At 33.9% G+C, this 27,337-nt stretch overlaps 1 pseudogene; it reads left to right on the forward strand.

Annotated features, from left to right (window-relative positions):
- Positions 1–3,292: 3,292 nt before the first annotated feature.
- Positions 3,293–14,338, forward strand: LOC120214683 (annotated as a pseudogene).
- Positions 14,339–27,337: the final 12,999 nt, after the last annotated feature.

Raw genomic sequence — 27,337 nt, forward strand, 5'->3', positions numbered from 1 at the left:
GAGAGAATAAAATTCAATGAAAAATTGTGTAATTTTATCCTTTACTAATTTCTAAAAGTTATTAGATATGCGACATCTTATCAGTCATGATAATGTCAAATCAATTCTTAGAAAAAATAAATGAAAAAAAAGCCAAAGAACCAAACAATATACCAAAAAAGCACAATAAAATGTGTCATAAAGGCAGATGAAAACGTGCAACACATGCAGACTTATTGAAAATAAAAAAAATAAAGATATGATATAAAAAAAAGACAATAACGAATATCGGCGGCCGACAACCAACATTAAAATTAGTGTCGTCACCGATCAACAAAGAAGAAAAAGAAAAGAGATAAGTGACACACCAATGAGAGAAAACTAGGTTTTCAAAAGTGAAATTTAAGCAATCGTATTTAATTATGTATTTAATTTTTTTTAATTTGAGATTAATTGATTATTTTATAATGTTATTTGTTGGCCGCCGATCAATAAAGACAAAAAAGAAAAGAGATGAGCGACACACCAATGAGAGAAAACTAGGTTTTCATTAGTGAAATTTAAGCTGTCGTATTTAATTTTTTATTTTGAAATTGATTGGTTATTTTATAGTGTTGGTTGCTGGGCGTCGATCAACAAAGACGGAAAAAAATAGATAAACAGTACACCAATGAGAGAAAACTAGGTTTTCTATAGTGAAATTTAAGTCGTCATATTTAATTATGTATTTAATTTTTTTAATTTGAGATTGATTGGTTATTTTATAATGTTGGTTGTTAACCCCCGATCAACAAAGACGAAAAAGAAAAGATATACTAAGTAGAGGAAACTAGGTTTTCAATAGTGTAATTTAAGCAGGTAATTTTTTTTAGAGAAAATAACCTTTGTGACCGAAAATGCCTTGTAATATACGATTTTGACCAACTTTTTTTGGATTTGCCAAAATGACCAAGTAAATCGCAATGCGATCGATAATTCGCAACGCGATCTCCGGTATCGCAAATCAGTTTCCAGATTCGTAACGCGATAGTCGAAGTTCACGTTGCGATTCATTCCAAATTCGTTGCGATAGTCGAAGTTCGCGTTGCGATTCATTCCAAATCGTTGCGATAGGCGAAGTTCGCGTTGCGATAGGCAAAGTTCGCATTGCGATTCATTCCAATTCGTTGCGATAGGCGAAGTTTGCGTTGCGATTCATTCCAATTCATTGCGATAGGCGAAGTTCGCATTGCGATTCATTCCAATTCGTTGCGATAGGCGAAGTTCGCGTTGCGATTCATTTCAAATTCGTTGCGATAGTCCAAATATTGCATTTGTTTCTTAAGAATTTTCTCTAAAAAGATAGAATTAGCGCGGACGTGTCGAAGACACGTATTACCACGACCACGACCCGAGACGGGACGGGACGGCGGCGGCGGCAGCGGCGGCGCGCGAGAGTCCCCTTGTTCTCTATCACTCAACAAGGAAGTGGGAAAGCCAAGCCTTAAATACCATTCCCAATAGTGTTTCCAATACTATATGGGATTGAGCATTACCAACACTTGTTTCCAATACCATTACCTTCATTGTTGTAAGAGTTTAATTTTGAAACTAAAAAAATATTTATTCGAATAAATAACTTACCCTTTGAGGACTTTGATCATAAATGAAGTAATTGCTAAAACTAACTCTGATTCGGGTTCTTATAGTGTTCAAATGACTTACTTGCAAAGAGTAGATGATGACCAAACAACTCGATATGTTTCCTGTGTCATTATCAGCTAGTTTTCGTAGCATCCTCAGTTGAAAACTTCCATCATTGTCTCCTTTGCATTTGTTTGGTTAATATTTTTCTTCCATCAAAGGATAAGTTATTTATTCGAATAAATATTTTTTTAGTTTCAAAATTAAACTCTTACAGACAATGAAGGTAATGGTATTGGAAACAAGTGTTGGTAATGGTCAATCCCACATAGTATTGGAAACACTATTGGGAATGGTATTTAAGGCTTGGCTTTCCACTTCCTTGTTGAGTGATAGAGAACAAGGGAGACTCTCGCGCGCCGCCGCCGCCGCCGTCCCGTCCCGGGTCGGGTCGGGTCGGGTCGGGTCGGGTCGTGGTCGTGGTAATAAGTGTCTTCGACACGTCCGCGCGAATTCTGTCTTTTTAGAGAAAATTCTTAAGAAACAAATGCAATATTTGAACTATCGCAACGCGAACTTCGCCTATCGCAACGAATTTGGAATGAATCGCAACGCGAACTTCGCCTATCGCAACGAATTGGAATGAATATCGCAACAAATTGGAATGAATATCGCAACGAATTGGAATAAATCGCAACGCAAACTTCGCCTATCGCAACGAATTGGAATAAATCGCAACGCGAACTTCGCCTATCGCAACGAATTTGGAATAAATCGCAATGCGAACTTCGACTATCGCGTTGCGAATCTGGAAACTGATTTGCGATACCGGAGATCGCGTTGCGAATTATCGATCGTATTGCGATTTACTTGGTCATTTTGGTAAATCTAAAAAAAGTTGGTCAAAATCGTATATTACAAGGCATTTTCGGTCACTGAGGTTATTTTCTTTTTTTTTTAATTTGAGATTAATTGGTTATTATATCCTTTAGAATTCATAATAATAAATTAAGATTATATTATTTAGTGCAAATCATGGATATGGCACGCTCATTTTAACGATCTAAATCTAAATAGAGACTAATTGAGTAAGACTACAGCATCAAATTTGTCTTTATTGGAGTACACTGGGAGTTGATGGAACATGTTCATGGTGATATTCAACATCCTATTGTACCACTGTCTACAATAATGCTAAAAATGATGGGGAATTAAACTGTGTAGCTTCAAACTTTGAACATAAAAGTTTGACCCAGGGAAGGATACCTACACTTTTGTTCCTACTGCCATGTTTTCACATTTAATAAGCTCTGGATTGCATGAACATATAAATAGCTGATGATAATTATATTAATTGTGACTTGGATATAGGGATATAATCTTTAAGAAATGTCTAAGTACATTGAACTATTTAGCTATGTGATGTCCTAAATCTGCCCTTGAATGCTATGGTATTGACTAGCCAATTGTAAGTTAACATGAGAGTGGTAATTAGAAGCAGATGGGTGATTAAATGATTGGAGGCACTGTTACAAAGTCTAAACAATGGTCAAATGGTCCATGTCTATGATTATACACCAAGACTAGAGCATGACAATTGACTAGCTTATTGCCTATGACTCATCTTGTCAAAAAAAGAAAAAGAAAACAGAACTGGAAAAGACATGGTGGCAGCATGCATACATATTCGATGTTAGTGGATCTGATATCTGTTTCTGGGGCATCTCATCATCACGAAGTTGAAAGATGGAGTTTTGTGGCGAACCTTGTGCGTGCGTTTCTGACCCTTGAACCAGGTGGTACTGAACCCAAAATGACCTGGATCCCAACTTTTGAACTCCTCCTTGTACATATCGCCATTAAATTTATACATATATACCCAGAGTTGGCATCATAAAGTTTCCCACAATAGTTTATGCACTATTTCTAAAAGCATTAATGGAACACGAACAAGTAATAGGTAGTTGTGTGATGCTGATCTATCCCACTCTAATATTACAAATACCCCCTTCCCAAAAAAAAAACCTAAATACCTTCCTGCTTCACTTGTTGCAGTGACATTCATCCTCTATCACCAAGAAATGGCGCCCAAATACGAGAATGCCACGTGCACTTTTGATTCATAAACTCCAACTCTTTAAACCCAACTTATATTGCCCAAATATGGATGATCCCTTCACTAAAACTCCTTTTCTCATCCACATTGGATAATTCCTTAAATTCTTATCTTAATTCGGATTTTTTATTTTTGATGTTCATGCCTGACACTTTGATAAAGAGATATATAACCTCCAAGGATACTCCTGTTGGAAATACTATAAGGAACTTTGGAAATAAGATTACAACAATATTACATTACTTACCGACAACGTTTTATTACCTTGTTTGATAAGGATGTAATATTGCAGTGTTTAGTTGAAATAATATAAAATAAAAATATATATGTTTTATCAAACTATCTTTGAGATATATTTTATTTTTTAACTACTTGAATTATCAATATTAAAGTCAAAATATTTAAATGAAAGTTATAGCAAATGTAATTTTTTATTATTTCTAATTTAAATATTTTTAAATAAGATTTTTTGTTTGGTACATAAAAGTTTAGGTCAGGGGTGGCTCCCCAGTCTAGGGCCAGAGCATACCTAAGACACAATATGAATTTACATAGGAATTTACATATTGCCCACCAAGAGCGACGGTGGTAAGATTCGAACTTGGCCTTTATAAGCTCAAATTCTTGAATTTCAATCACTTGTGCCAACACTGGTTGACATATTTTTAAATAAGATTTATACACAAATAACTTAATATATATTCTTTTTATTATTTTTAATTTTTTATTTCTCTTAAAATACAAAAACATACTCACACCAATACAATTGTGTGTTTATTTTTAGGTACCAAGATATTGGGATACACCAGTGTAAGTATGCGTTAATTGGTAAACTATTTTATTTTATTCATGATACATGTATGAGTTGTACAACGAAATATCATATAAAATTATTTAACAAAATTAATAGAAAAAATAAAAATATAATACATAAAATCTTTTATGAAAATTAATCCTAAAAATAAACTTAATAAAACGTGAATCTAACACATACTAAAAATAAAACTTGAATCAAACACATACATAATAAATAGTCAAAATAGAATAAAAATTTGTAATTATTATTTTACTTTTTATTTTATTGTAAGTATTAAAAATCTGAAACCATTAAAAAAAATAAATTAAATTATAGTCACTTGATTATATACAAAAAAATTAGGATCATTTTGAAATAGCTATATTATTTTAGGGGTATCATTGTCCTAAGGGGAGAAAATTGTCTCATACCTTAGAAAAGAGAGAGAATGACATTCTCGGAAAAAAAAACTAAATTTTTTTTTGAATACTTCATGATCCCATAAGGGAATACTCTTAAACCATACGTGATAATGTATACGGAAAATAATTATTCCCCAATAATAATATTTTCGTGAACTAAACATCTATTTATTAAAAGCCCTTCCTTTCCTTGTTGAAATTGGAGTAACAACTTACAATGCCTTTACACACACATGTTTTGCTATTGCATAGCTTTGTTTGTGCTATAACATGTGCCTTTAACAAGTATTGTGCGCATATTATTAGGTTTTCAACATGTTCAAATCATCTCAAAAACTGAACTGATTTTCTCTCTAATTTTAAAAAAAAAATTGTTTCTTTTCGAGTTCTGGGACTCATGTCCATGTAACAACAGACCTCAGTAATAAGCAGCAAATCCGTCTAGAAAGTATTAGAACAACAAACTTGAGAAAGATAATTATTTCTATGTTTTTCGAACTCAAGCACGTATGCCCGACAACTGTGTTCGAAACACAGTAATATAATTGTTCCTTCTTCACATGCCACAAACAATGCAATAGTTTCTCTATCTTGATTCTATTTTGTAGAAAAAGTGCGTAAGCCATTCAATGATCTAGTATCTTTTGACCTAGATTTCAGCGTCTGCAAATGCAAGAGCCTATGGGAGATGGTGGGCGACATGGATAATCGATTGTTTGTCTGACCATGCTGAAGCATGAGAAGACACGATCGGCATGTGGAACATACTATGTAATAATAAAATTCCAACGGACCAGAAATCTGATTCTGATAAGCCTCATCTTGAATCTGTCATGTAACATCTTCAGCACAGGTAGTATTGCGTCAATGATTATATATTTTATTCCCTTGCCACGATCGTCTGACCATAAGATTGATGCAAAATGCACAAATGTCATTCGTTTGTTCTTATCCTAGTGGGGCTGCAGCATTTATCATTTTCATGATAAGAGTACACCATCTTTCAATGGATGGACCGAGGGAAACTTTAAAATATTCTTATATAGCTTAAATATTTTCTTTATATTTTCTATTGATGATATAATTTTACACTCTTAAGATTTAATAACTTCTCATCCCTAAATTTATAATATAAATTTCCTAAACTTACACCCTTGATATAAAATTTTACGTTCATCCATGATCTTGAATAACGTTCCCGGTTGAACTTATCTCATAACTGTGTGTTAATTGAAGGGAATCTGAACTACTTTGTGAATGTTGACTGGTTGAAATGCTTCTCAACAAGGTAAGAGTATGATCATTAGTTGAGTTGAATGAAGCATATCAACACTAATATGGGTAAATTTATCTATAAAATGCTACTAAGGAGCCAATAAGGCCAATACCTATATACCTTTGTACCCTTAAAATATAAATTCCAGTAGTATTCCTCTTTTGTGCTTTTGAAAGTTCTACTTCCACTAACAAAAGTGAGTAAAGCTTTTGCAGCACTTATTTGACCTACCTAACATGGGAAGGGATTAATGGCGAGTAAAGGAAAAAAGATCACAAAATAATAATAAGTATACTTATGCGAAAAAAATTCAGGAAAAAAAAACCGAAATGAAGAGAATTTGAAATGTTTAATCTTAGTGTATTCAATAGGATTGCACCATGTTTTATGCATCCATTGTATTCTTGCAAAATTAGCTTTTGACAATATTCCTTGAGCATCAAGCCAACCATGTGAAAGTATTCTTATGATATTACTTAAATCTTTTGAAGAGTGCAATTTCATCTTAGTATGACCATATTCTTCCTTTCATTTGGATGTATTGTGTGCTAAAACACATGGATACGGGATTATAATCTTCAAAACTCTTTCTATAGGTTATTCTTTTGATCATGCATTTCTAGCAGAATGCTTACCTCCTGATCACAATTTATGCTGCCATGCCACCACTTCATTTGTTTGAGCTATCATTGTCCTCCACGTATTCAAATCAAGGCATGAGGTTTTGCAGATTCAGGATTTTATATCGAGAAGTAGAATTTTAACAAGTCATATCAAAAATTCAAAAGGTCTGAAGTTAAATCATCGATAGAAAAAAAATACAAAAAATACTTAAATTAAATGAAAATTTAAAATTTCCACACCACTCGGTCCTCTTAGACATTGCTTGATTGGTGCATGTGACTAAACTAGCCTAAAAGTGTAAGCAAAAATACTTGGATCTATGTGGGTGCAACACAAAAGAAAGGAAAGACACAACAAAGAGAGCGAGAGAAATTTGAATGAGTGTTTAATTATATTCTTTAAAATTAAATGGATAAATAGGGCTAGAAAAATCTTTATTTACAGTTCAATCTTCTTACGACTAATATTAAATCATATTTTACACGATCCTCGTATTGAAGGAAACCAGATCACATCTGTTAATGCATTCTGTAGATGGAAAATTATTTTAATTTTAGAAAGAAATGGGGGGAATATTGTATAGGCATTAAACCATTGATTTTCTCATCATAACCGATATTTATGGGCTCTTCAGCATTCTCCAATGGAAGGGCCAGCTCGAATGGTTTGCTAAACTCATCCAAAGTGAACTGAACCAGAGACTAGAGTTAAGCCTGATTCTCCTAGCCCAACCGAGCCATCATAGCCCAATAAACAATTCGTCTTCACAAACCCAAATCCGATCAACAACCCGAAGCAATGATAAACCGGCGCTGCAATCAACAAGAAAACATTGCCGCAATAGAATTCTTCCCGAACTCAAACAACCCCCTTTTTTTAAACAATTTATTGTCAACTTTTGTTTTCATATCAATATATAATCCTTGAAATTCTAAGTTATTTCTGAATCTATCTCTCCATGGTATATTCTTTTCCTAATTTCTGCAAGCTTAGGGGTTTGTTTTGTTAACTAAATGTGATAGTTTTGGGTATTTTCTAAGGTTTTGGAAAAATCAAATGGGAGTGAGGGTCGAGCACTGATGTCACTTTTCTGGATTGTGATTCGTCTATTAGCTGAAATCAAAGAAAGAATGGTATTTCTCTTTTTTTATATATGATGAATTTTTTATTAGATAATCAGGGATAATTTGATTGTTTACTTTGTTTAATAATTTGAAGTTTTAATTTGCAACTCAAAAGTCAATTCAAAGCTATCCATACCAATATGCAGAGATTTTCTGTATTAGATTTGGAAGTTACATTTGGATATTGTTTGATCAATGTAATTTTCAATCTTGATTTTAAAAAATCTACTTTAGTTATATTCTTGATTTCTTTGTTTTAAATTATCAATTGTAATCTATGCTGAAGTTTGAATGAATGACATCATTGATTTTAATCGGAAACTTGCTTGAAGGCTTTGAAGTAGTAGTTTATGGGACTGGGAAAGCATTTATGTTTCCAAATTGTTTCACTGATAAGAATCTGAAGTTGTAATTTATAGCCCTAAAGTTTTTTTTTCCGAAGTTGGTGATGCCAACAAGCAAAGATTCTCTTCATTAGTTATGCATTCAGTGTAACACCCCGATTTAAGGGCTAAATTTAAAAAATTATAAAGTGGTGAATTTAATTGGTATTTTTGGAAGGAATTGAGGATTAAATTGTAATATTCCAAAGTTGACAGACCGTTTTAAGAAGTTCATAAATTTCAGTGACTAAACTCATGGTTTACCCATTTTTAATATGAGTTGAATTATAAACCTCCCATTCCCGTATGTTTTGTGCAAAATTTTCCAGATTTTCCCTCTCCGATCAATCAACTTTCAACTCCGATCTACTCGCCGTCCGACCTCTGATCGACAAGCCGAAACCACCATCGTGTTCGTTGTCAACCGAGGAACAAAACCCCTCAAACCTTTCGTCGTGAATCATCGCCGTTCGTCGTGAATTTCAGTCCGAAGTATCGTAGGTAATAACTCGATTTTAGTTAGTTTTTCATCGATTCACGACGATCGGGTCATCCATTTACGACACCTCCCGCACCATCGTGTTCCTTGTGCCGTTCCGAGTCCACTGGTGTCCTCTCTTTTCTCCGGAGGCAGCGGAGCGTGTGGAGGTGAAGCGGTCAAAGTTTCCGATTCGTTGAAATCGAGCTCTCCGCCGTTCAAAAAATTGAATCGAGTTTTGTAAGTATCTCAAAATCGCTTAAAATAATTTTTAGGAAATTTTCCGATATCAGGGCATTGTTCACGCGCCGCCACTGCGCGTGGGGAAGGAAAAACTGACCGGTTTTGGTGCATAGTAGACCGGTTTGACCGGTCATAACCCGACCCGACCCGTTGACCCGACCCGACCTGTTGACCCGACCCGTTGACCGACGTTGACCACTGTTGACCAAAACTTTGACCGGCTTTGACCAGGCATTAAACGACCTTTGACTTCGACCGAATATACATATCCTGACATTTTTTGACGTTCCAAATCCGATTCCGCAGTCCGTTTTTTGAAATTCGAATCCGAAGGCCTCGAAATTTCCAGTCAAACCCGTTGACTTTGATTTTGACCAAAAATTCCAAATTTCCAAAAAGTCATATTTTATGCTTTCGACGTCCTGATTCCGAATCCGAAGTCCGTTTCGCCAAATTCGAATCCGATAAGCTATTTTTCACTGATTTATCACCCGATTCGATCCGTTTATCGCAATTAAGCTCCGTTTCTAATATAATTTATGTTGATATGTATCTGAGGAATTATTGGAAGTTAAATTGAAGATCAAAGACGTTCGAATGGAATTTTTATGGTTGATCAGTATTGTACGGAAATCGAGGTAATACTTTACTACCTCTTTATGCTTTATAGAACATGTTGGTATTGGTAAATGCATGAATAGAAATGTTTGGTCTCGTATGTATAATTAATGAAGATCTACGCTATACACGAATACGGTAGAAAGTAGGTAACTGAATATGGCTAAGATTACTATTATAAGAAATTGGAGGACAGTTGGAATTAAATTACAAGTTCTTGAATTAACTGATAAAAGAATCAACCATAGATATGTAGATTATAATTTATCTCATTAAAGGTACTTGGATGATAAATTATGAGAATATTTCGATTAGGTAAAATTACGAAATTACCCTTGTGTTGGAAAATGACAAGAATTGTCCCTAGAAGTGGATTAATAAATCTGAAAAGAATTATTGATCTGCTAAAACTATTGATGTGCATAAGAAATGTTAGTTTTACTTGGAAATTATGGATAACCGATTTTTAACCCCAAGAAGGTTTATACTAGATACTAGAAGTCTTTTAAGGAATCATTTCAAGATCAAAGAATGTTTGAGGAAGCAATTAATCATAGGATCTCTATATTATATTATTTTCGTTAAGAGCTAATATCGAAATTATCTGGTTAAGAAATTACGAAAATGCCCTTGAGAGGTAAAATAGTCAGAGTTGACCCTGAATGAGAAAAGCACTTTGAGGATTTATACTTAACTCGATTAAGTACAAAGTTAATTATTAATATTCTGTCTTTGTAAAGAAAAATTCATAATATTGCATTTGTAAAATCCGAGAAGGCACTTGACCCGAAAATATCTGAGTTATGAGTAAATACCTGAAGAACAATTTATCGGAGGGTGCTCTTTTATCAGAATTATTCGAACGGACTGAAATAGATGATAAATTGGAATTAAATAATAAGACTGGATGGAGGAAAAAAGATTGAAATATCGTGGATCTGTAAAATAACCAAATTACCCCTGTAATGGAAATGACCCAAGAATATCACCAAGCTCAGGAATGATTGGATATCATCGAGCTCTGAAATAAATGGAATAAAATTGAACACCAAAATTACCAAAATAACCTTATGGCCTAAACTAAGTAAATATCTTGGATTAATTAAGGAATCCAAATAAGCATAGGTATTGGACTACCTTTAAAAGTTATGGAACAAAACTTAAGTGAGCCGATCAACCTTAATAATATGTCAGTACCTGAACGACATAGATATTACTTGAATGCATGTTCGTCTACTCAAGTTTAGCTCAATGATAATTTTGGAAGTATTCAGCTCAGCTCAACTCTAGATTGCTTTCGGTACTAAGAATTGGATATTTGTTCGACAAATCAACCACGAAGACCAAACTGAACTGAATGGAAGTACAATATGTATCTGAAATTCAGAAAGGTACGGAATTACTTTGGAAAATCCCGAAGTAACTGGAATAGACTTGAATGCTAAATGAACTAAGCAACCTCAAGCACTAAGGATTAAGTAAGTGATGTGAATGAGTCTGGAAACATTAATGAACATACACAATGTACTGTTCTTCTGGATCATGAACTACAAATCAAGCACGTCAGTATTTCATGATATATTGGAAGCGTAAAATTAAAATAAAGACATTGGAAGATCTATTCAGTGATGATTCCGAAAATGATCTATGGATAAGAGTTTGTGGTATTAAAGAGTAAATACCCTGGGAGAACAATGAATTGATCAATCGACAAGCATTAATTTTGGGAGTTATTCATTTAAGAGTTGTTTGATAATCCGATCAATCGACATAGATTGTAAATGTCCTGAATCTTCATTTCTTCCTTACAGCTCAAGTCATATTCTGAATAATTGATGATTTTGTCAGTTATTGAACTCTTCCAATAGTGATTCTGAATTCCGATATTCTATCGGCATACTGAATAACTGTGTTTCTCTACCTGATACAGTACCTCTAAATAATACCTGTAAACTCTGGTGTGTTCCCTAATTATATAAATATTTTATCTGATTTCCGAATTGAATTCTGTTCTGATACGTTACCTGAATTCTATTCTGATTCTGATCTAGATTCTGTTCTGATATCTGATATGAATTCTGTTTTGATTTCTGATATCTCCGTTTACCGACGGAGAAATGTTTTATCTGGGGGGTTTATTGTTGGAGGAAGATTACTGCAGGCTCCTCAGCTGTGTGCTCAGGGCCTTACTGTTACTGGTTGTGCGGGGTGTATGGTTCTGGGGAACCTACACAAACAGATTGTGAAAGGATGGGGTGTATATATATATATGCTTTAAAAAAATATGTATCTTTTTACTGGTTTTATGGGAACACACTAGATAACCTATTCTGATCTCCTGAACTTAGTCATCCAAAATATTTGTCTGAACTGAAAACTCATTGTCCGTTGCCATCTGAAATATCAGTAGTATCTCTGCTCAGCATAAAAAACTGTAAATGTTCGAAAATAATAAGGATATGTATGTTTATCTGTATCTGCACGTTCTTCAGCATCATCTGGTAGTTCTGTATTACTGAGCGGGAGTTCTTCCGGCATTGTTGCAGAGTATGGTACATGTGATTAGGGGGCATGCAATTGTATTTTGATTTATATAAGAGTATGAAAATTTGTTTTATTTTTAAATAGTGATAACTTTTATTTTGTAGTGGCAAATGATTTTATGAATTTACATGTTCTGATAAAAGGTTTTAAATTTTTCGCTATTTTTACAGTGGGTCGCTCCGGTGGTCCTAATGTGACTTCCCGGATCGGATCAGGTTACCCGCATTGGTCTGTGGGGTTACATTCAGACATCGGTGAAGCAATGAAATCTTTAACCTTGATAAAGAGAATATTTTCTTCAGTCTGTTATTGTTATTCATGTTTTAGATTGTCATTGTTTTCACAAAGTGATTACAAGGGAAGAGTGGGAGAAGAGATTGAATGATGTTAAGATCAGGAAAGAAGACATGAATAAATTGGTGATGAATTTCCTTGTTACCGAGGGTTATGCTGAAGCTGCCGAAAAATTCCGGATGGAATCTGGAACTGAGTGTATCCTACGAAGAAAGCCAATTTTTGTGTTCTGTATTATTTATCCTTGAAAGTATAATTTTTTCCCTTATTGAGGAACAGCAGATATTGATCTTGCTACAATCTCGGATTGCATGGCTGTTAAAAAGGCTGTACAATGCGGAAACGTTGAGGATGCTATTGAGAAAGTTAACGATTTGAATCCTGAGGTCGGATCTTGGATACAATGTGATGATGTCAAACTATTCATTTACGTCCTCGGATCTGTTATATATCATTGGTGCGTCAATACTATAATTATTTCCTTCCACTAGTGTATGAAAATCTAAATTGCTCTTATCGATGGAATGGAAGAAGTAATAATGTGTAATGGGAAAGGGAGTTTGTACTTTGTAATATTAAGAATGAGCTAGATAATCTCATGTCCATGATATCTTGTTTTAGCCATAGCTAGATCAACTATCATGAAATCCATTATTAGGATCTTGTTGTACTTCTAAATGGAGCTTTTTATCTTAATTTTCCGTCACTAACTATTTTGATTTGATGATTAATCCTGTATTTGATAGTGGTTAAACAATTTTGGGTGATCCTTCATGGGGATAGAGGATTCGTTTCAGATATGAATATTATTCTGATACTTTCTGTATAAGAAAAATAGTGTGCATACTATTTTTCGAAACTATCTTCACTTGAAATTCATTTCTTTGCAGATATTGGATACAAACCCGCAACTCTTTTTCCATCTCCAACAGCAGAGATTGATAGAATTGATTCGGAACGGACAAATAGAAGAAGCCTTGGGATTTGCTCAGTAGGAGCTTGCACCTAGGGGAGAACTTTCCTTATGCATGCCTATTTTGCTAATACTTGGTCTAATGTGAACGTTTTTTCTTCTGCAGCAAAGCTTTTTAGAAGAGTTGGAGAGGACCGTTTCCCTGCTGGCTTTTGAAGATGTTTCCAACTGCCCGGTTGGAGAGCTCTTGGACATATCACAGCGCCTTAAGACAGCAAGCGAGTTAAATGCAGCCATCCTTACCAGCCAGAGTCACGAAAAAGGTCTGTCTGCTATCTTCCGTATGCTTTATCTATTTACTTTGTGGAACCGATTGCTGATTCTTTGTAAACTAGTATACTTGTCGTTGAAGAGGTTTGCCCCCTTCATGCACCGATTTCGTGATATTGTTTTAGCAAGTTACTTGGTACCAATTTTTCTAGGCTACTTGGTTAGAGAATTTATTTATTTGGATGATAAGTTAAATTATGCGTCAAATGTCTGTGGGTTTTGGTTGTCAATATAGTTTTCTCAATTTTTATCAGAATTAATAAAATCTGTTTAACCTGCTTGATCATTTACAGACCCGAAGCTTCCAAGCTTGCTAAAGATGCTGTTATGGGCTCAACTGGATGAGAAAGCTGCTTATCCCTGCATAAATGATTTATCGAACGCTGCGCTCGAAGATCCTGCAGTTTGAAAAGTTCGAATGATCCAAGATAGAGCCGGAAGGAATCAAGTTATATGTGCTTGTAACCTCGTACTCTAGCTAGGAATTTGTTGGATAGCCATTTGTTATCATGTATTGATGTTTTATTTCCACTTTGGAATAATTTAAGTTGCCTTTGGTTGGTCTTTACTTTTCGTTGAAGTCGAAATTGATTCCTTTGTACTATCCCTTGATCCGGGATCATGTTTACCGGTATTCAACAAGTTTGAAGTTCGAATTGCAGTTATGGTATCGAATTTGAAGAAAAAAATCCGTCTCAGAGACTGCAAAAGAACTTGAAAGACAAAATGCAGGTCATTGAAAACCACAGCTAAAAGGTGTCTACCTTTTAGTTTTCTATAGAAACAGGATGAACAAAGAAAGAACCTAAAAAACAGAAGATTGGCTTACTATTTAACCCAAAGAACATAAACCCAGATGGTATTCTTGCACTCTGAACAACCTGGAAATCGGGCAGCCTCGACCGGGTCCATTCCAACACTCGAATGGTCGCAACAGCCATCGTCGAAATTTAGAGCGTAGCTTGAAGGATCATACCGGAACTTGAACTGCTGTTTGCTTCTTCTCTTCCAAGCTGCTTTCATTCTCCAGAAAATACTTCTGCAACGCTTCTTCCCATAACTATTCGCCCATTGAAACCTCCCCATGAACTCAATAAATGCAACCATTGTCACTCAATGAGCCTTGTATTTCGCAGAAGAATAAAAGAACAATAAAGGAGTGAAAATGGTGGTGGCTATGGACTCTGTAGAGACTGCAACGAAGTGATCTCTTTTGGTCTTTCAAAGAATCTGCAGCACAGCAGCAGGTTCATTTGCAGACGCTCGACAGTAACACTTGCTTTTTTACTGTTAGAATTACGTTGGGATACTAAAATTCCATCCCAAAGTAAGAGAAAAAAAAAGAAGGGAAAAGTACTATTTAGGTCCTTATGTTATACTATGGATTGCATTTGGGCCTTATACCTTGAAAATGAGCAAAAGGAACACATTAGGAAAAACAAACAAAAAGACATCTTTGGAACCCTAATACAAGGTACTATGAGATGAATCAGTAAATGAGGGATAACGTAATAAGAATTTCCACATTTTTAAAGTAAAATCTTGAATTCTAATCTTATAGATGAAAAATACGTCAGAAAAGTTTTGTCATCTATTTAAGAGTTTAAATGAACTTTATTTTAATAGAGTCGGAAAAAATATAATGAGATAAGATCCTAGAATCATTGCCATTGATGTGTAAAAGGAATTTTTTTTTTGTTAATCTAATTAAGGTAAGCATAAGGTAGTAGGTAATATTTGTTCGAAGATATTTCTTAACCATTTGATATTGAAAGCTCATACATATGATATTTCTAATGTTCAAATCCAAAACCTTAATAAATAATAATAATTCTTTTACTACTGAAATTATTATATATAAAATGAATTTTTTTTTATATTACTTTATTGGCATGGAAGTAAAGGATATTTCTTCAGAAGCAAACCTAATGCCTAGAACAGAGTTTTATGTTGGCTTAATGAGAGCAAAAGTGTGAGATTCCATATGTATATATCATGCAGCAGTATCTTATATGGATTTGCTCCCTTTTTCCTTTTACTGTTTTAAGTGTGAGTTCCAATGCTGGCAATGCATATGTTTGCTTTTTACCTGTATTTTTTTAATCCTCGATATATAATATATTAATCAATTAATCTAGATTAAATATTACAGAGATAAAAACGTCCATCTCAACTCAATTTATTCTATTCACATTCATCATAATCCGAACCCTAAATTTTACTTAATAAATCTAGTGTATCATCCTACTATATCAACTAATTGTTGGTTGCTTTTCACCTGTATTGATTATACTATGTATTCATATTTATGGATAAGTATGATCGCATGAGACTCAAACTCGATAGGTTATAACTCGATTCCAATCCTATACGATTATACTTTTTTTAAAAAAAAATGAGTTCATATCAAGTTTTTATAAGGTAAATTCTAATTTAGAGTGAAAATATTTTTATCTTACTATAGATAATAATATAATTTTTTTTTATATATTTAAGAATAATTAAAATAATACTCATCTATTTAATGAATTTTTTTATTAAATAAGAATAAAAAATTTTGTATATATTTATATGAGCCGGATAAGAATTTTTGTATATATTTATATGAGTCGGATAAATTTTTTTTATCTTAATCCAACTTTTGATGGTTGTAGCAAAAACAAAGCTATAATCATCCTATGAACAATATCAAATATATTCAAAGTCGATGCTAAATTCCTATATTTGAATATACGTGAGACAGACAACAACATGCCAAAAAAGAACAATTCGATCAAATGTGGGGTGGGGGGGGGGGGGGGAAGCATAATCACAAGAAAAAGCCTAGATTTGATCTCCCGATTGTTGTATTATTAGTCCTGTAAACGAACCGAACACACACGAACGGAGGTATGTTCATGTTCGTTCATTTAATAAATAAACGAACAAAATTTTTTTTTGATGTTCGTTCATTTAAATGATAAACGAACGTAAAAGAACACAAACACAAAAAATAAACTTATTCGAACAAAACAAATGAATGTAATATATAAACATAAAATTCATTAATATAACCTGCAACTTTAGAGTTAATTTGTTCGAATACGATAAAAACATACATATATCATAAATAAGCTATATGAACATAATAAATTCTTAAAGTTAATTTGTTCAACAGTCTTCTTGAAATCCAAACAACTTCAATAATCTTCGTAACATATTTAATTTACCCTTTTGTTCGAACATAAATGAATAACAAATGAATGTAAAAAAAAAAGTAAACAACAAGAATAAAATCTTAAAATTCATTAATATAACCTACAACTTTAGAGTTAATTTGTTCAAATACGATAAAAACATACATAAATCATAAATAAGTTATATGAACATAATAAATTCTTAAAGTTAATTTGTTCAACAAAATAGTGTTCTTGAAATCCAAACAACTTCAATAATCTTCGTAACATATTTAATTTGCCCTTTGCTCGAACATAAATGAACGGACATAAATGAACGAACATATAATCGAACATTCACGAACGTAAATGAACGAACATGCTCTTTGTTCGTGTTCGTTCATTTAATTAAATGAACGTAAAATCCTGTTCATGTTTATTCATTTAATAAATAAACGAAAATAACCGCACGGTTCATGAACGGTTTACTGAACGTTCAGTTCATTTACAGGCCTATGTATCATACGTATCTTCCATGCTGAATTCCTAGTCGATGCTTATTTACTCGACAATTTTGGTTGTGTTATCTGCCAATGCCATGTATATTTACCTCTAATGCTTACATTAATCTTCCATGCTGAATTCCTAGTCGATGCTTAATACTAATGGTTTTAATTGTATACAGCGTTATAATCCGTCTAACTATACGTGGAATTATGTCAGCTTCATTCCGGTCCTACTTGAAAATCATGTATTGAAATGTTTTGCCTTGGTTTCACTAGGGGAATCAGTTTATATCGTCGGTGGGAGGTAATGGAACAAAGGGAGACTCGAGATTCGAGTGATTCCGATGAGTTTCTAGATGTCTATTTCGAAGTGTCGAATTTAGTGTTACGTTACAATGTTCGGTTGGACCGATGGTCGAAATGTTCACCGTTGGGGATGCCACGATACGACTCCGCTTGTTGTGTTTGCGACGATAAAATATATGTCGCCGGAGGAAAGTCCGGTTTGCATAGTCCTAAAGGAATGTCGTCGGCCGAGGTAAACGATCCGACGCATGGACAATGGACTCCATTGCCATGCATGAGCCCTTTAAGATGCAAATGCATCGGCGTGACATGGCGAGGGAAAATCTACGTCGGCAGCGGCTTCGCCAAACAAAGCGGTTCCGATCCAAACATGCTGACGTTCTCGCCACAACGTTGCTCCGCCGAGGTTTCGACACACGGACACAGAAATGGGACCTCGAGTTGGGATGTGGCAATTGGACGTGCCGCCGAACCAAATCGTGGTCGTGGACGGCAAACTGTTCAGCTCTGGCGATTGCATCATCCTTTGGAAAGACCACATCGAGGCCTACGAAGGGATACTCAACCTGTGGGACGAAGTCGACGGATCTCGGTTTAATCCACCGATCTCCACGACGGAGCGACTTAACTTAACAACGGCACCGATCGGGTCACAGTTGTATTTCTTTGCAGGGTATAAAAAGGCCGAGTAACCATCAAAAACACTTTCAATTGTTTATATATTTGACACATCGGCCGCCATTGATGCATGGAAAAGCTTAGAACCGAGGGAGGAAGATGGTGAGAAAGAGCTTTGCAGCCATTGTTGCGTCCTTTAACTCTGCTAAACGCAACTGTCAATTAGTATCTGACTTGTAATGTATAAAAACAAGCTATTTTTCTAACTTACAACAAGAATACCGACCTTACTTATGTATCACTACTATATACCATAAACTAATAAGCAAAAAAAATGCATTTACACAACCAATAGGGAAATGATTCAATTGCTAAGCATCTTGATATTGTTTAAAAAATGTCTCGAGTTCGAGTCTTTGTATATGTAGAAAATCTCTACTGGAAGACTCACCCATCAAAGTCAGATGTACTACACGGGTCTATCCAGATTAATCAAGACGAAATCTTGAAACCGAGAGGACAACCCAAAAAAATCATGTACACAATATGTTGTTATTCATCACCTATCCAAATTCATAGAAGTTTTAATTATATTCTTGTTTCTTTTTATATTAAACCACTACATCAAATTTTATTTTTATACCTTTATAATAATATATTCAAATCGTTAGGCTCGATGAAGCTCGATCGATCAACCGAAAAAGAGCCAATAGGGGGTGAATTGACTTTTTGAAGTTTAGGGAGTAAGGAGTAAAAAGATAGGAAAATTTGCACAATGATTTATAGTGGTTCAACTCTCTCAATTAAGTCTACATCCACTACCCAAGCTTCTCACTTAAGATTTTCCAACAAATCCACTAATTTGTTCTTTCTTTTTCAAGGATAAAGAGGTAACTTTTACAAACTCTCTAGCTTTTCAAAGGCTTAGCTAGAACCAAAACCCCTTTACAAAGGAAAAGAATTGTAAATAAGAAAACCTCTAAAAAGTAACGTGTTTACAAATTAAAGCTCACAAAAACACAAATATTTACAAGAGAAAAAGAAATAAAGAATAAAAGTTTTTTTCTTGTATTTAATTGCTTGGATAGGTGTTGGTCTGTTCCTTCAAGTGTCCTCAACTTGTTTTTATATGTTGGAATGAGTTACTAGTCGTTTTTAGCCGTTTGGGAAGGTTTGGAGCCATTGAAGACTTTCTACACACAAAATTTTACAAGAGAAAAAGAAATAAAGAATAAAAGTTTTTTTCTTGTATTTAATTGCTTGGATAGGTGTTGGTCTGTTTCTTCAAGTGTCCTCAACTTGTTTTTATATGTTGGAATGAGTTACTAGTCGTTTTTAGCCGTTTGGGAAGGTTTGGAGCCATTGAAGACTTTCTGCACACAAAATTTCAAAATTCTAGGAAAGTTTCGAAATTATTCGAAAAAGCCGTTTGAAAAATATAATCGTTGGACCCAAAATATCAAAATTTTAATGAAAGTTTCAAAACTCTTGAAATAGTTTTAAAACTATTGGAAAATATTAAAACTTTTCGAGAAACTGTCTTGGAAAGTTTCGAAACTCTGGTCAAAATTGACATTTTAAGGTTTTGATTGGACTTTGAATTATTTTGATGAAAATTTTGAATAAATTCAATTTAGTCCAAAAATATTTTACCCTTATTTATTATATCAAAATATTAGTTCTACACAAATTTATAACACATTAGTTGCAATTACAAAATTGATTGTTAAATTTGAGAGAAAACAAATCTATATTGGAAGAATCATTTCATTCATATTCTCAAGGTTATAAGATTAATACATATATATTCACATTTACAAAATAAACACATGACTTCCTAACAAATTAACCAACCTAGCAAATCCTTGACCGTCTATCAGAAAGCTTAACACCCAGCACCCCCTCAAATTGGTGGGTAAAAAATGTATTTTACCCCCAATTTGATTTTTACCCACCAATTTGGACAACAAATAGTGGTGCTGCTGTACACTTAGACCCTTGGTAAAGATATTGGATTACTGTTCTGGAACTATACGCCCTTCCAGGATTTTTTTCTCTAATAAAGTAGCAGTCGATTTCAATGTGTTTCGTACGTTCATGAAACACAGGGTTGCCAGCAATCTGCAAAGCTGATTTACTATCACTGTGTAACCTTGCTGGTCCTAACTCCTCGACACCAAGTTCTTCAAAGAGCCTTTGTAGCCATACTATTTCTGCAGTAACAGCAGTCATACTTCTGTATTCTGCCTCTGCTGTTGATGTAGCAATTGTTGTTTGTTCTTTTGTTTTTTTTCCAAGAGAATAGAGAATCTCCAAGTTTAACACAAAAACCACTTACAGATCTTCTACTTATAGGACAAGACGCTCAATCTGCATCACAATACTTCTGTATACGAATTTGACGGGTCAGTCTGTATCCCAATTCCACGGGTCAGATTTTTTTTTTAAAAATCGATTCAGATCAGGTCGGGTCTGATATTTTTAAAGGTGAGGTCGGGTAGGGTTGGAGTCAGATAGGGGTAAAAAACTTCGATCCGACCCGACCTGAGGATAATAATATAATTTTCTTAAAAAATTTATTATTTTTTATCGGGTCGACTTAGCTCAATTTATACTTTAAAAAATCGAGTTGAATCAGAGTCGAGTGGAGAATATATCTTTTTTATATTGGATTGGATATAGTTCAAATGTATGATACATCTTTTCAGGTTGGGTCGGGTTGAAAAAATCTGACCCTAACCCAACCTATTATCATCCCTATTAAAGATAGTGTTTTAATAATAGTATTTAAATATAAATCATAAAATTAACATGGGGGCCACTTTTATCTGACCTGTCCTTCTCAATATTCAAGGAAAAGAAGTGGAAAATAATATACTTTGCTTTTTCACTTTTGTTTTCATGATTTTATTACATCAGTTCCCATGTTGTAATATGTTGTCGTTTTCTCACTCTAAACCCTTATTTTCACTCTAATTCTTGTTTTCGATTATATATAAATAACTGATTTAATTCTATCTTCAGTCCGTGTATTCCTCAATTCTTTAGAATTTTGTTCTATGCTTTATTATTTTAGTCAATCTTATTGTCCGGTTTTATAATCAAAATAGTAATTTCAACACCATTAATAGGTTTCATAGTTAAATGTTTGATTGAGAACATATATTCATAATTAATGGAAATTAGTTAGAATCTTTGTTAGAATTGAGTGATTTAAATTTTGTTTGATTTATCTAAAAAATTTAAGATGTAATTTACTTGATAAAAAAATAAAATAAAAGATAAAATTGAGATATATGGGGATGAAGGTGTGAGGGTCTAAATCCGAATAAAATTATATATTTTTTGTGTTAAATACGGAGAAGCAAAAGGCTGGTGGTAGAGTCTAATCAGGCTCGACAACTTTTGTTAGCCCCTCAGACGAATCAGGTGGGGAGTAGGCAACAAGCTAGATGGAGTCCTCCTCCACGTGGTTGGGTGAAATTGAACACGGATGATGCGCACCGGATGGATTCGGGTTTGTCAGCTTGTGGCGGAGTGATTCGGGATGATAAAGTAAGTTGGCTCGATGGTTTTTCGAAAGCGGTCGGCAAGTCGCTATGGGGAATTATCGAAGGGCTTGAAGTGTCTTGGGATATAGGCGTTCCACGGGTTATCCTTGAAATTGATAATAAGGAAATTTATTTGATGCTTAAAAAGGGCTGTAGGATGGACATGAATTCTCATTTAGTTCCTCACCTTGTTGAATTGTTGAGCAGAGATTCAAATCTGGAGGTGCTTCATGTGTATCGGCGGATGGCATGGCGAAATTAGGTTGGAGCTTACCTTTTGGTGTTCATAAGTTTTAGCATGCCCCATCAGAGGTTCAAGGTGTTTACTAGATGGAAGAAGTTCCTTTGTTCTCGCAGACTTAGTTTAGTTTTGTTTGGCACTCTCTCTTGCATTCTAAAATATATATATTCTCTATGTATTTTCTGTATAAACTTCTAATCTTAAATATTAAAATAATTTAAACAATTATAATATAACATCTATTCAAAAAATTTAATATATTTGTCGTAACCGGTTTTCGTCCGGGCACAAATTTATTTGTTTGGCGGGAAAAGTGATGTGAATAAATGGTTTTGAAAATAATTTGGGAGTCGCCATCGGCCTTTTGGGTCAGGTAGGTCGAATACCTAAAAATTATTTTTTTAAAAGAGTTTTAATAAAACACCAATTAAAAAAATAAACTGATCTGCGTTTATAACCAAAAATTCATTCTTTTAATAATAAAAAGGGATTCGTTGTCGGTTACGTTTAGGGAAGGATTAGCACCCTACAACGCCCAAATTGGTACTTTTTAATTATAAATTGTCTCTATATTAAAATTTTAAAAATTCAAAATATATTTAATTTATAATTCTATTATTTCAAAATTATAAAAAAATATTTATTTATTTAAAAATATCCGAAAAGAACTTCTAGGTGCCTTAAGACAGCTCTTTCTTTGATATTGATAAATATTAATTTAAATATATTGTTTATTTTTAATTTTAAATATCAGAATAGGACATCCAGTTGTATTAAGACTGTCCTTTTCTTCGATATTAAAAATAAATATTTAAAAATTACTATTTATTATATATTTATGAATATAAAAATATTTAACAATATAATAAAATAAAATACAAATACTACTAAAACAATATATTTAAAAACAATAAAATAAATGAAACATATAAAATAAACTGACTAAATTATAATAAAAAAAAAATTAAAATCTAATTCATAATTAATCAAAATTATAGGGATTTAATATGTTATTTCCTTATTTATTTTTGGTGACTAAAATAAAATTATCTAAAATTCGGATATTAGAATCAAATAAATTAAAAATATAAACTAGGGATTAAATATATTTATTAAAATTAAGGGATTAAATCTATAATTATCCTAAATATATTATTTTAATATGAAGGACTAAAATAAAAGAAATTAAAATTCGAAGACTGAATTAAAAATATTATAAATTTAATTTAGTGACTAAAATGTAAAGTTTCAAGTTCGGAGGACTGCGGACGGGTTTTAACTATTTTATAATTACGCACATAGTCCTTCCCGAAACGACGTCGTTCGGGAAGGATATATGGTCCAAACCGGCTGGCCGAAGGGCCAGCCATTTCATTTCCTTTTTTTTTTCTCTCTCAAGCAGAGAGAGCCAGAATGCTCTCTGGCCTCTCTCTAGATTCCCTCACCGGAGGGAATCCGGCAGCCGTCTGCCGCCGTGAATTCTGCCGCCGACCACCGCCTCCGGTGGTCGGAAATTCTCCAAATTCATCTAAAACGTAGATCTAAACACCCTAAGACCGAATCCGACCTTTGTTTCCTCAAAAAGACTCCTAATCGGAGTAAATCTATGAAAATACCTTCGGTATTTTCGGTTCTCCGGCGATGTTTAGTGCTTCCGGCGATGGTCAAGGCTTCTTTGTAAGCTTCTCTTTCTCTTTTTCCTTCTGTTTTGTTTTTGCTGTGTTGTTGTAGACTGGGATCGTTGGTAGTTTTTGTATCTCTCTCTGTTTCTGTTGTTTCTTTTTCTTTCCTTTTTTTTTCTGTCTCTGTCTCTCTGTCTCTTTTTTTTTTCAGGGGTGGTGGCTTTTATAGCCACCACCGGTGTGGCCGTCGGACCGGTCCGAAGATGGGGTCTCGGTGAGTCACCGGACTACCAGTGGTGACTCACCGAGTAGCCATAGCGTGGACGGCTGGTATTCTATCTTCTGGAGTCTTCGGTTGGGACGTGGCAACGGCGGAGGCGGCGAGATAGCAACGGCGGCCGCGTGTCCCTAGGGTATCAGACCCTAGGGTTTCCATCTGGGGCAATCTGGACCGTTGGATCTTGCCAGATCCAACGGCTGTGAGCTGAGGCGGCTGGTTAAATTAGGGTTAGGAAACCCTAACTGGAAACCTAAATATTTAGGGTTTCTGGTTGGATCTGGACCGGTTCTGGTTGGTTTGTAACTGGGCCGGTCCAGTTGTAATTGGTCTGTAATTATTATTATGTATTTAATATTTAATAATAATAATATAATGATAATAATAATAATAATAATAATAATGTAATAATAGTAATAATAATAATAATAATAATAATAATATTAATAATAATAATATGGATAAAAAAATTAGTATCTTCAGCTGCCCTCTTTGCACATCTTGTGTTAACAAGAATAGGGCAAAGATGAAAAGATAATAAAATTTTTTATCCATTTGACTTTACTTTGATCATAATGGAGATATTGAATAAATTCTTCTCTCTCTCCAGATAAGTTCTTCTTATTATGAACTTTCTGCTGGGGATGATGACCTCCTTTCTGTGATAGAATCATTCAAAAGGTTGAATAAGCTCTTGATGTTCTTCTCATTATGAACTTTCTCTAGAAAGGTTGATGCTAATCTATCTCCTTCTGTGATAGAATTATGCAAAAAGTTGAACAAGTTTTCTTATTATGAACTTCTTCTTTCTTCTTCAGATGAGTCTTCTCATTATGAACTTTCTCTGGAAAGGCTGATCCATCAATGATGGACTCAGGTAAAAGGTTGAACAAATTCTTCTCATTATGAATTTCTTCTTCCTTCAGATGAGTTCTTCTCATTATGAACTTTCTCTGGAAAAGATAATCCATCAATTGATGAATTCAGGTAAAAGGTTGAACAAATTCTTCTCATTATGAACTTCTTCTTCTTCAGATGAGTTTTCTCATTATGAACTTTCTCTGGAAAGGCTGATCCATCAAATGATGGACTCAGGTAAAGGTTGAACAAATTCTTCTCTTCTTCTTCCTTCTTCAGATAGTTCTCATTATGAACCTTCTCTGGAAAAGTTAATCCATCAAGTGATGAATTCAACAAAAGGTTGAACAAATTCTTCTCATTATGAATTTCTTCTTCCTTCTTCAGATGAGTTCTCTCATTATGAACTTTCTCTGGAAAAGATAATCCAAGTGATAGATTTAAAAAAGGTTGAACAAATTCTTCTCATTATGAACTTCTTCTTCTTCAGATGAGTTCTTCTCATTATGAACTCGAACTGGAAAAATTGATCCATTGAATAATGGATTTAAATCTTCGCTAAAATCTTTGAATTCCTGTCAGAATTCAACCATGGATGAGAATGAATGAAAATGCACCTATTTTTGCAAATGCCTAATATGATGAATGATTGTTAAGTTATTTGATTTCAGATTGGTGAACTGAATATTTCTTCAGTTGTAGAAACCCAATAAATCTTTCTTCTTCAAATCAGAGAATCTATTCTCTTGACAAATGTAGAGGTAGATATAATGTCACAAAACCTCTTGAGAATAAAACTCAATGGTATCGGCTCTTGAAAAGCTTGCCTTCATGTGATATGTTGATTCTGATAACAACTCATCTGATTATGAAATGACCTTTCAAGATGATTTACAGATATCGATAGTTCTTCTAATACAGAGAAATCTTGAATTCTGATTCTGATGAGGAGAATAAACTGTTATACTTGACAAAAATGGGATTCTCAGATGCTGAAACTTCAAATAGCCCTGGGTTATGAGTTTTGGGAAAGGAATAAGCAAAAGAAGCTTGAAAAGAAACTTCTTAATGAAGACGATCATGCAGTTCATTTAATTCCAATGATCGGTTCTGTAATTTTTACCAAACCAGATCAAATAACTCAAAGAATACTTCCAGAAGATGTTATTGAGCACATTCATCTTCTAAATTCAATGATTGGTTTTACCAAACCAAATCAGATAATTCAAAGAACACTTCCAGAAGATGCTATTGAGCACATTCATCTTCTAAATTCAATGATTGGTTCCGTCCAACCAGATCAGATAACTCAAAGAATACTTCCAGAAGATGCTATTGAGCACATTCATCTTCTAAATTCAATGATTGGTTCCGCCAAATCAGATCAGATAACTCAAAGAACACTTCCAAAAGATGCTATTGAGCAAATTCATCTTCCAAATTCAATGATTGGTTCTGCCAAATCAGATCAGATAACTCAAAGAATACTTCCAGAAGATGCTATTGAGCACATTCATCTTCTAAATTCAATGATTGGTTCTGCTAAATCAGAACACTTATTTGATGTAGAGCCAGAATTTGTAGATTCGAAGTATTTCCATGCTACTACACTGAAAAGGGCTATATTCATAATTCTGCCAATTAAGAATAGATTTTCTCTTATTCTGCTTTCTCCATGTGCTGATGCTTTTCCATTGACAAAGAAATGATGGCTTTCATGGGATCCAAGAACAAAGTTGAACTGTTTATAATCATGTACATGAAGTGCCAAATTGACAGAAAGGATCTGTAAGGCTTTGAAGCTATGACAATGAGCCACCTTCGAGTGTCCAGAAGTATGTTCTTGATGAGTGTGAAAATGGAATCTAGTATGGGTTGGAAGGAATAAAGTTACTCCACTTGAACCTGGTGAGGTGGAAATGCTTCTAGGTTTCCTTAAAAAAACCATACACAAGGATCTGTATAGAGACATATTTCCCAGTGATATCAATGTCTTGTTTCCTTTTGTTGGAATCAATGCTACAAAGATCGCCTTCTACTGTCTTAGTATATCTTTGAAAACAGATGTGCAAGAACTGAATGGTGATCGGTTGAAGCAATTGATGAGTAGATTTGTCGAATTCGACCTTGTTGTCGGTTATATCTAGCATAACAACCTTATTGTTAAGATGGTGATGATTTGCTTACTTTGTATTCCATGTATTAAAAGTATTAACATAAAGTGATATTCAGAAATCTTAACTTATTTCAAAATTATGTTAATTCAAATAGAAAGAATAAATTGAATTTTCAAAAATAAATTGACTCTCAAATAAATTGAACTTGAAATAAATAGAATTGTATTCAAAATTTTGGCAAGCATAAGAATAAAAATTCAAATGTCTCAACAAATTATAAGCATAAGTATTTCTAAATTAATCAAGTTGACACAATTTAGAGT

This window comes from Hibiscus syriacus, unplaced genomic scaffold, assembly GCF_006381635.1.
Source record: "Hibiscus syriacus cultivar Baekdansim isolate YM2019G1 unplaced genomic scaffold, ASM638163v2 tig00110085_pilon, whole genome shotgun sequence".
NCBI classification, from domain to species: Eukaryota; Viridiplantae; Streptophyta; class Magnoliopsida; order Malvales; family Malvaceae; genus Hibiscus; species Hibiscus syriacus.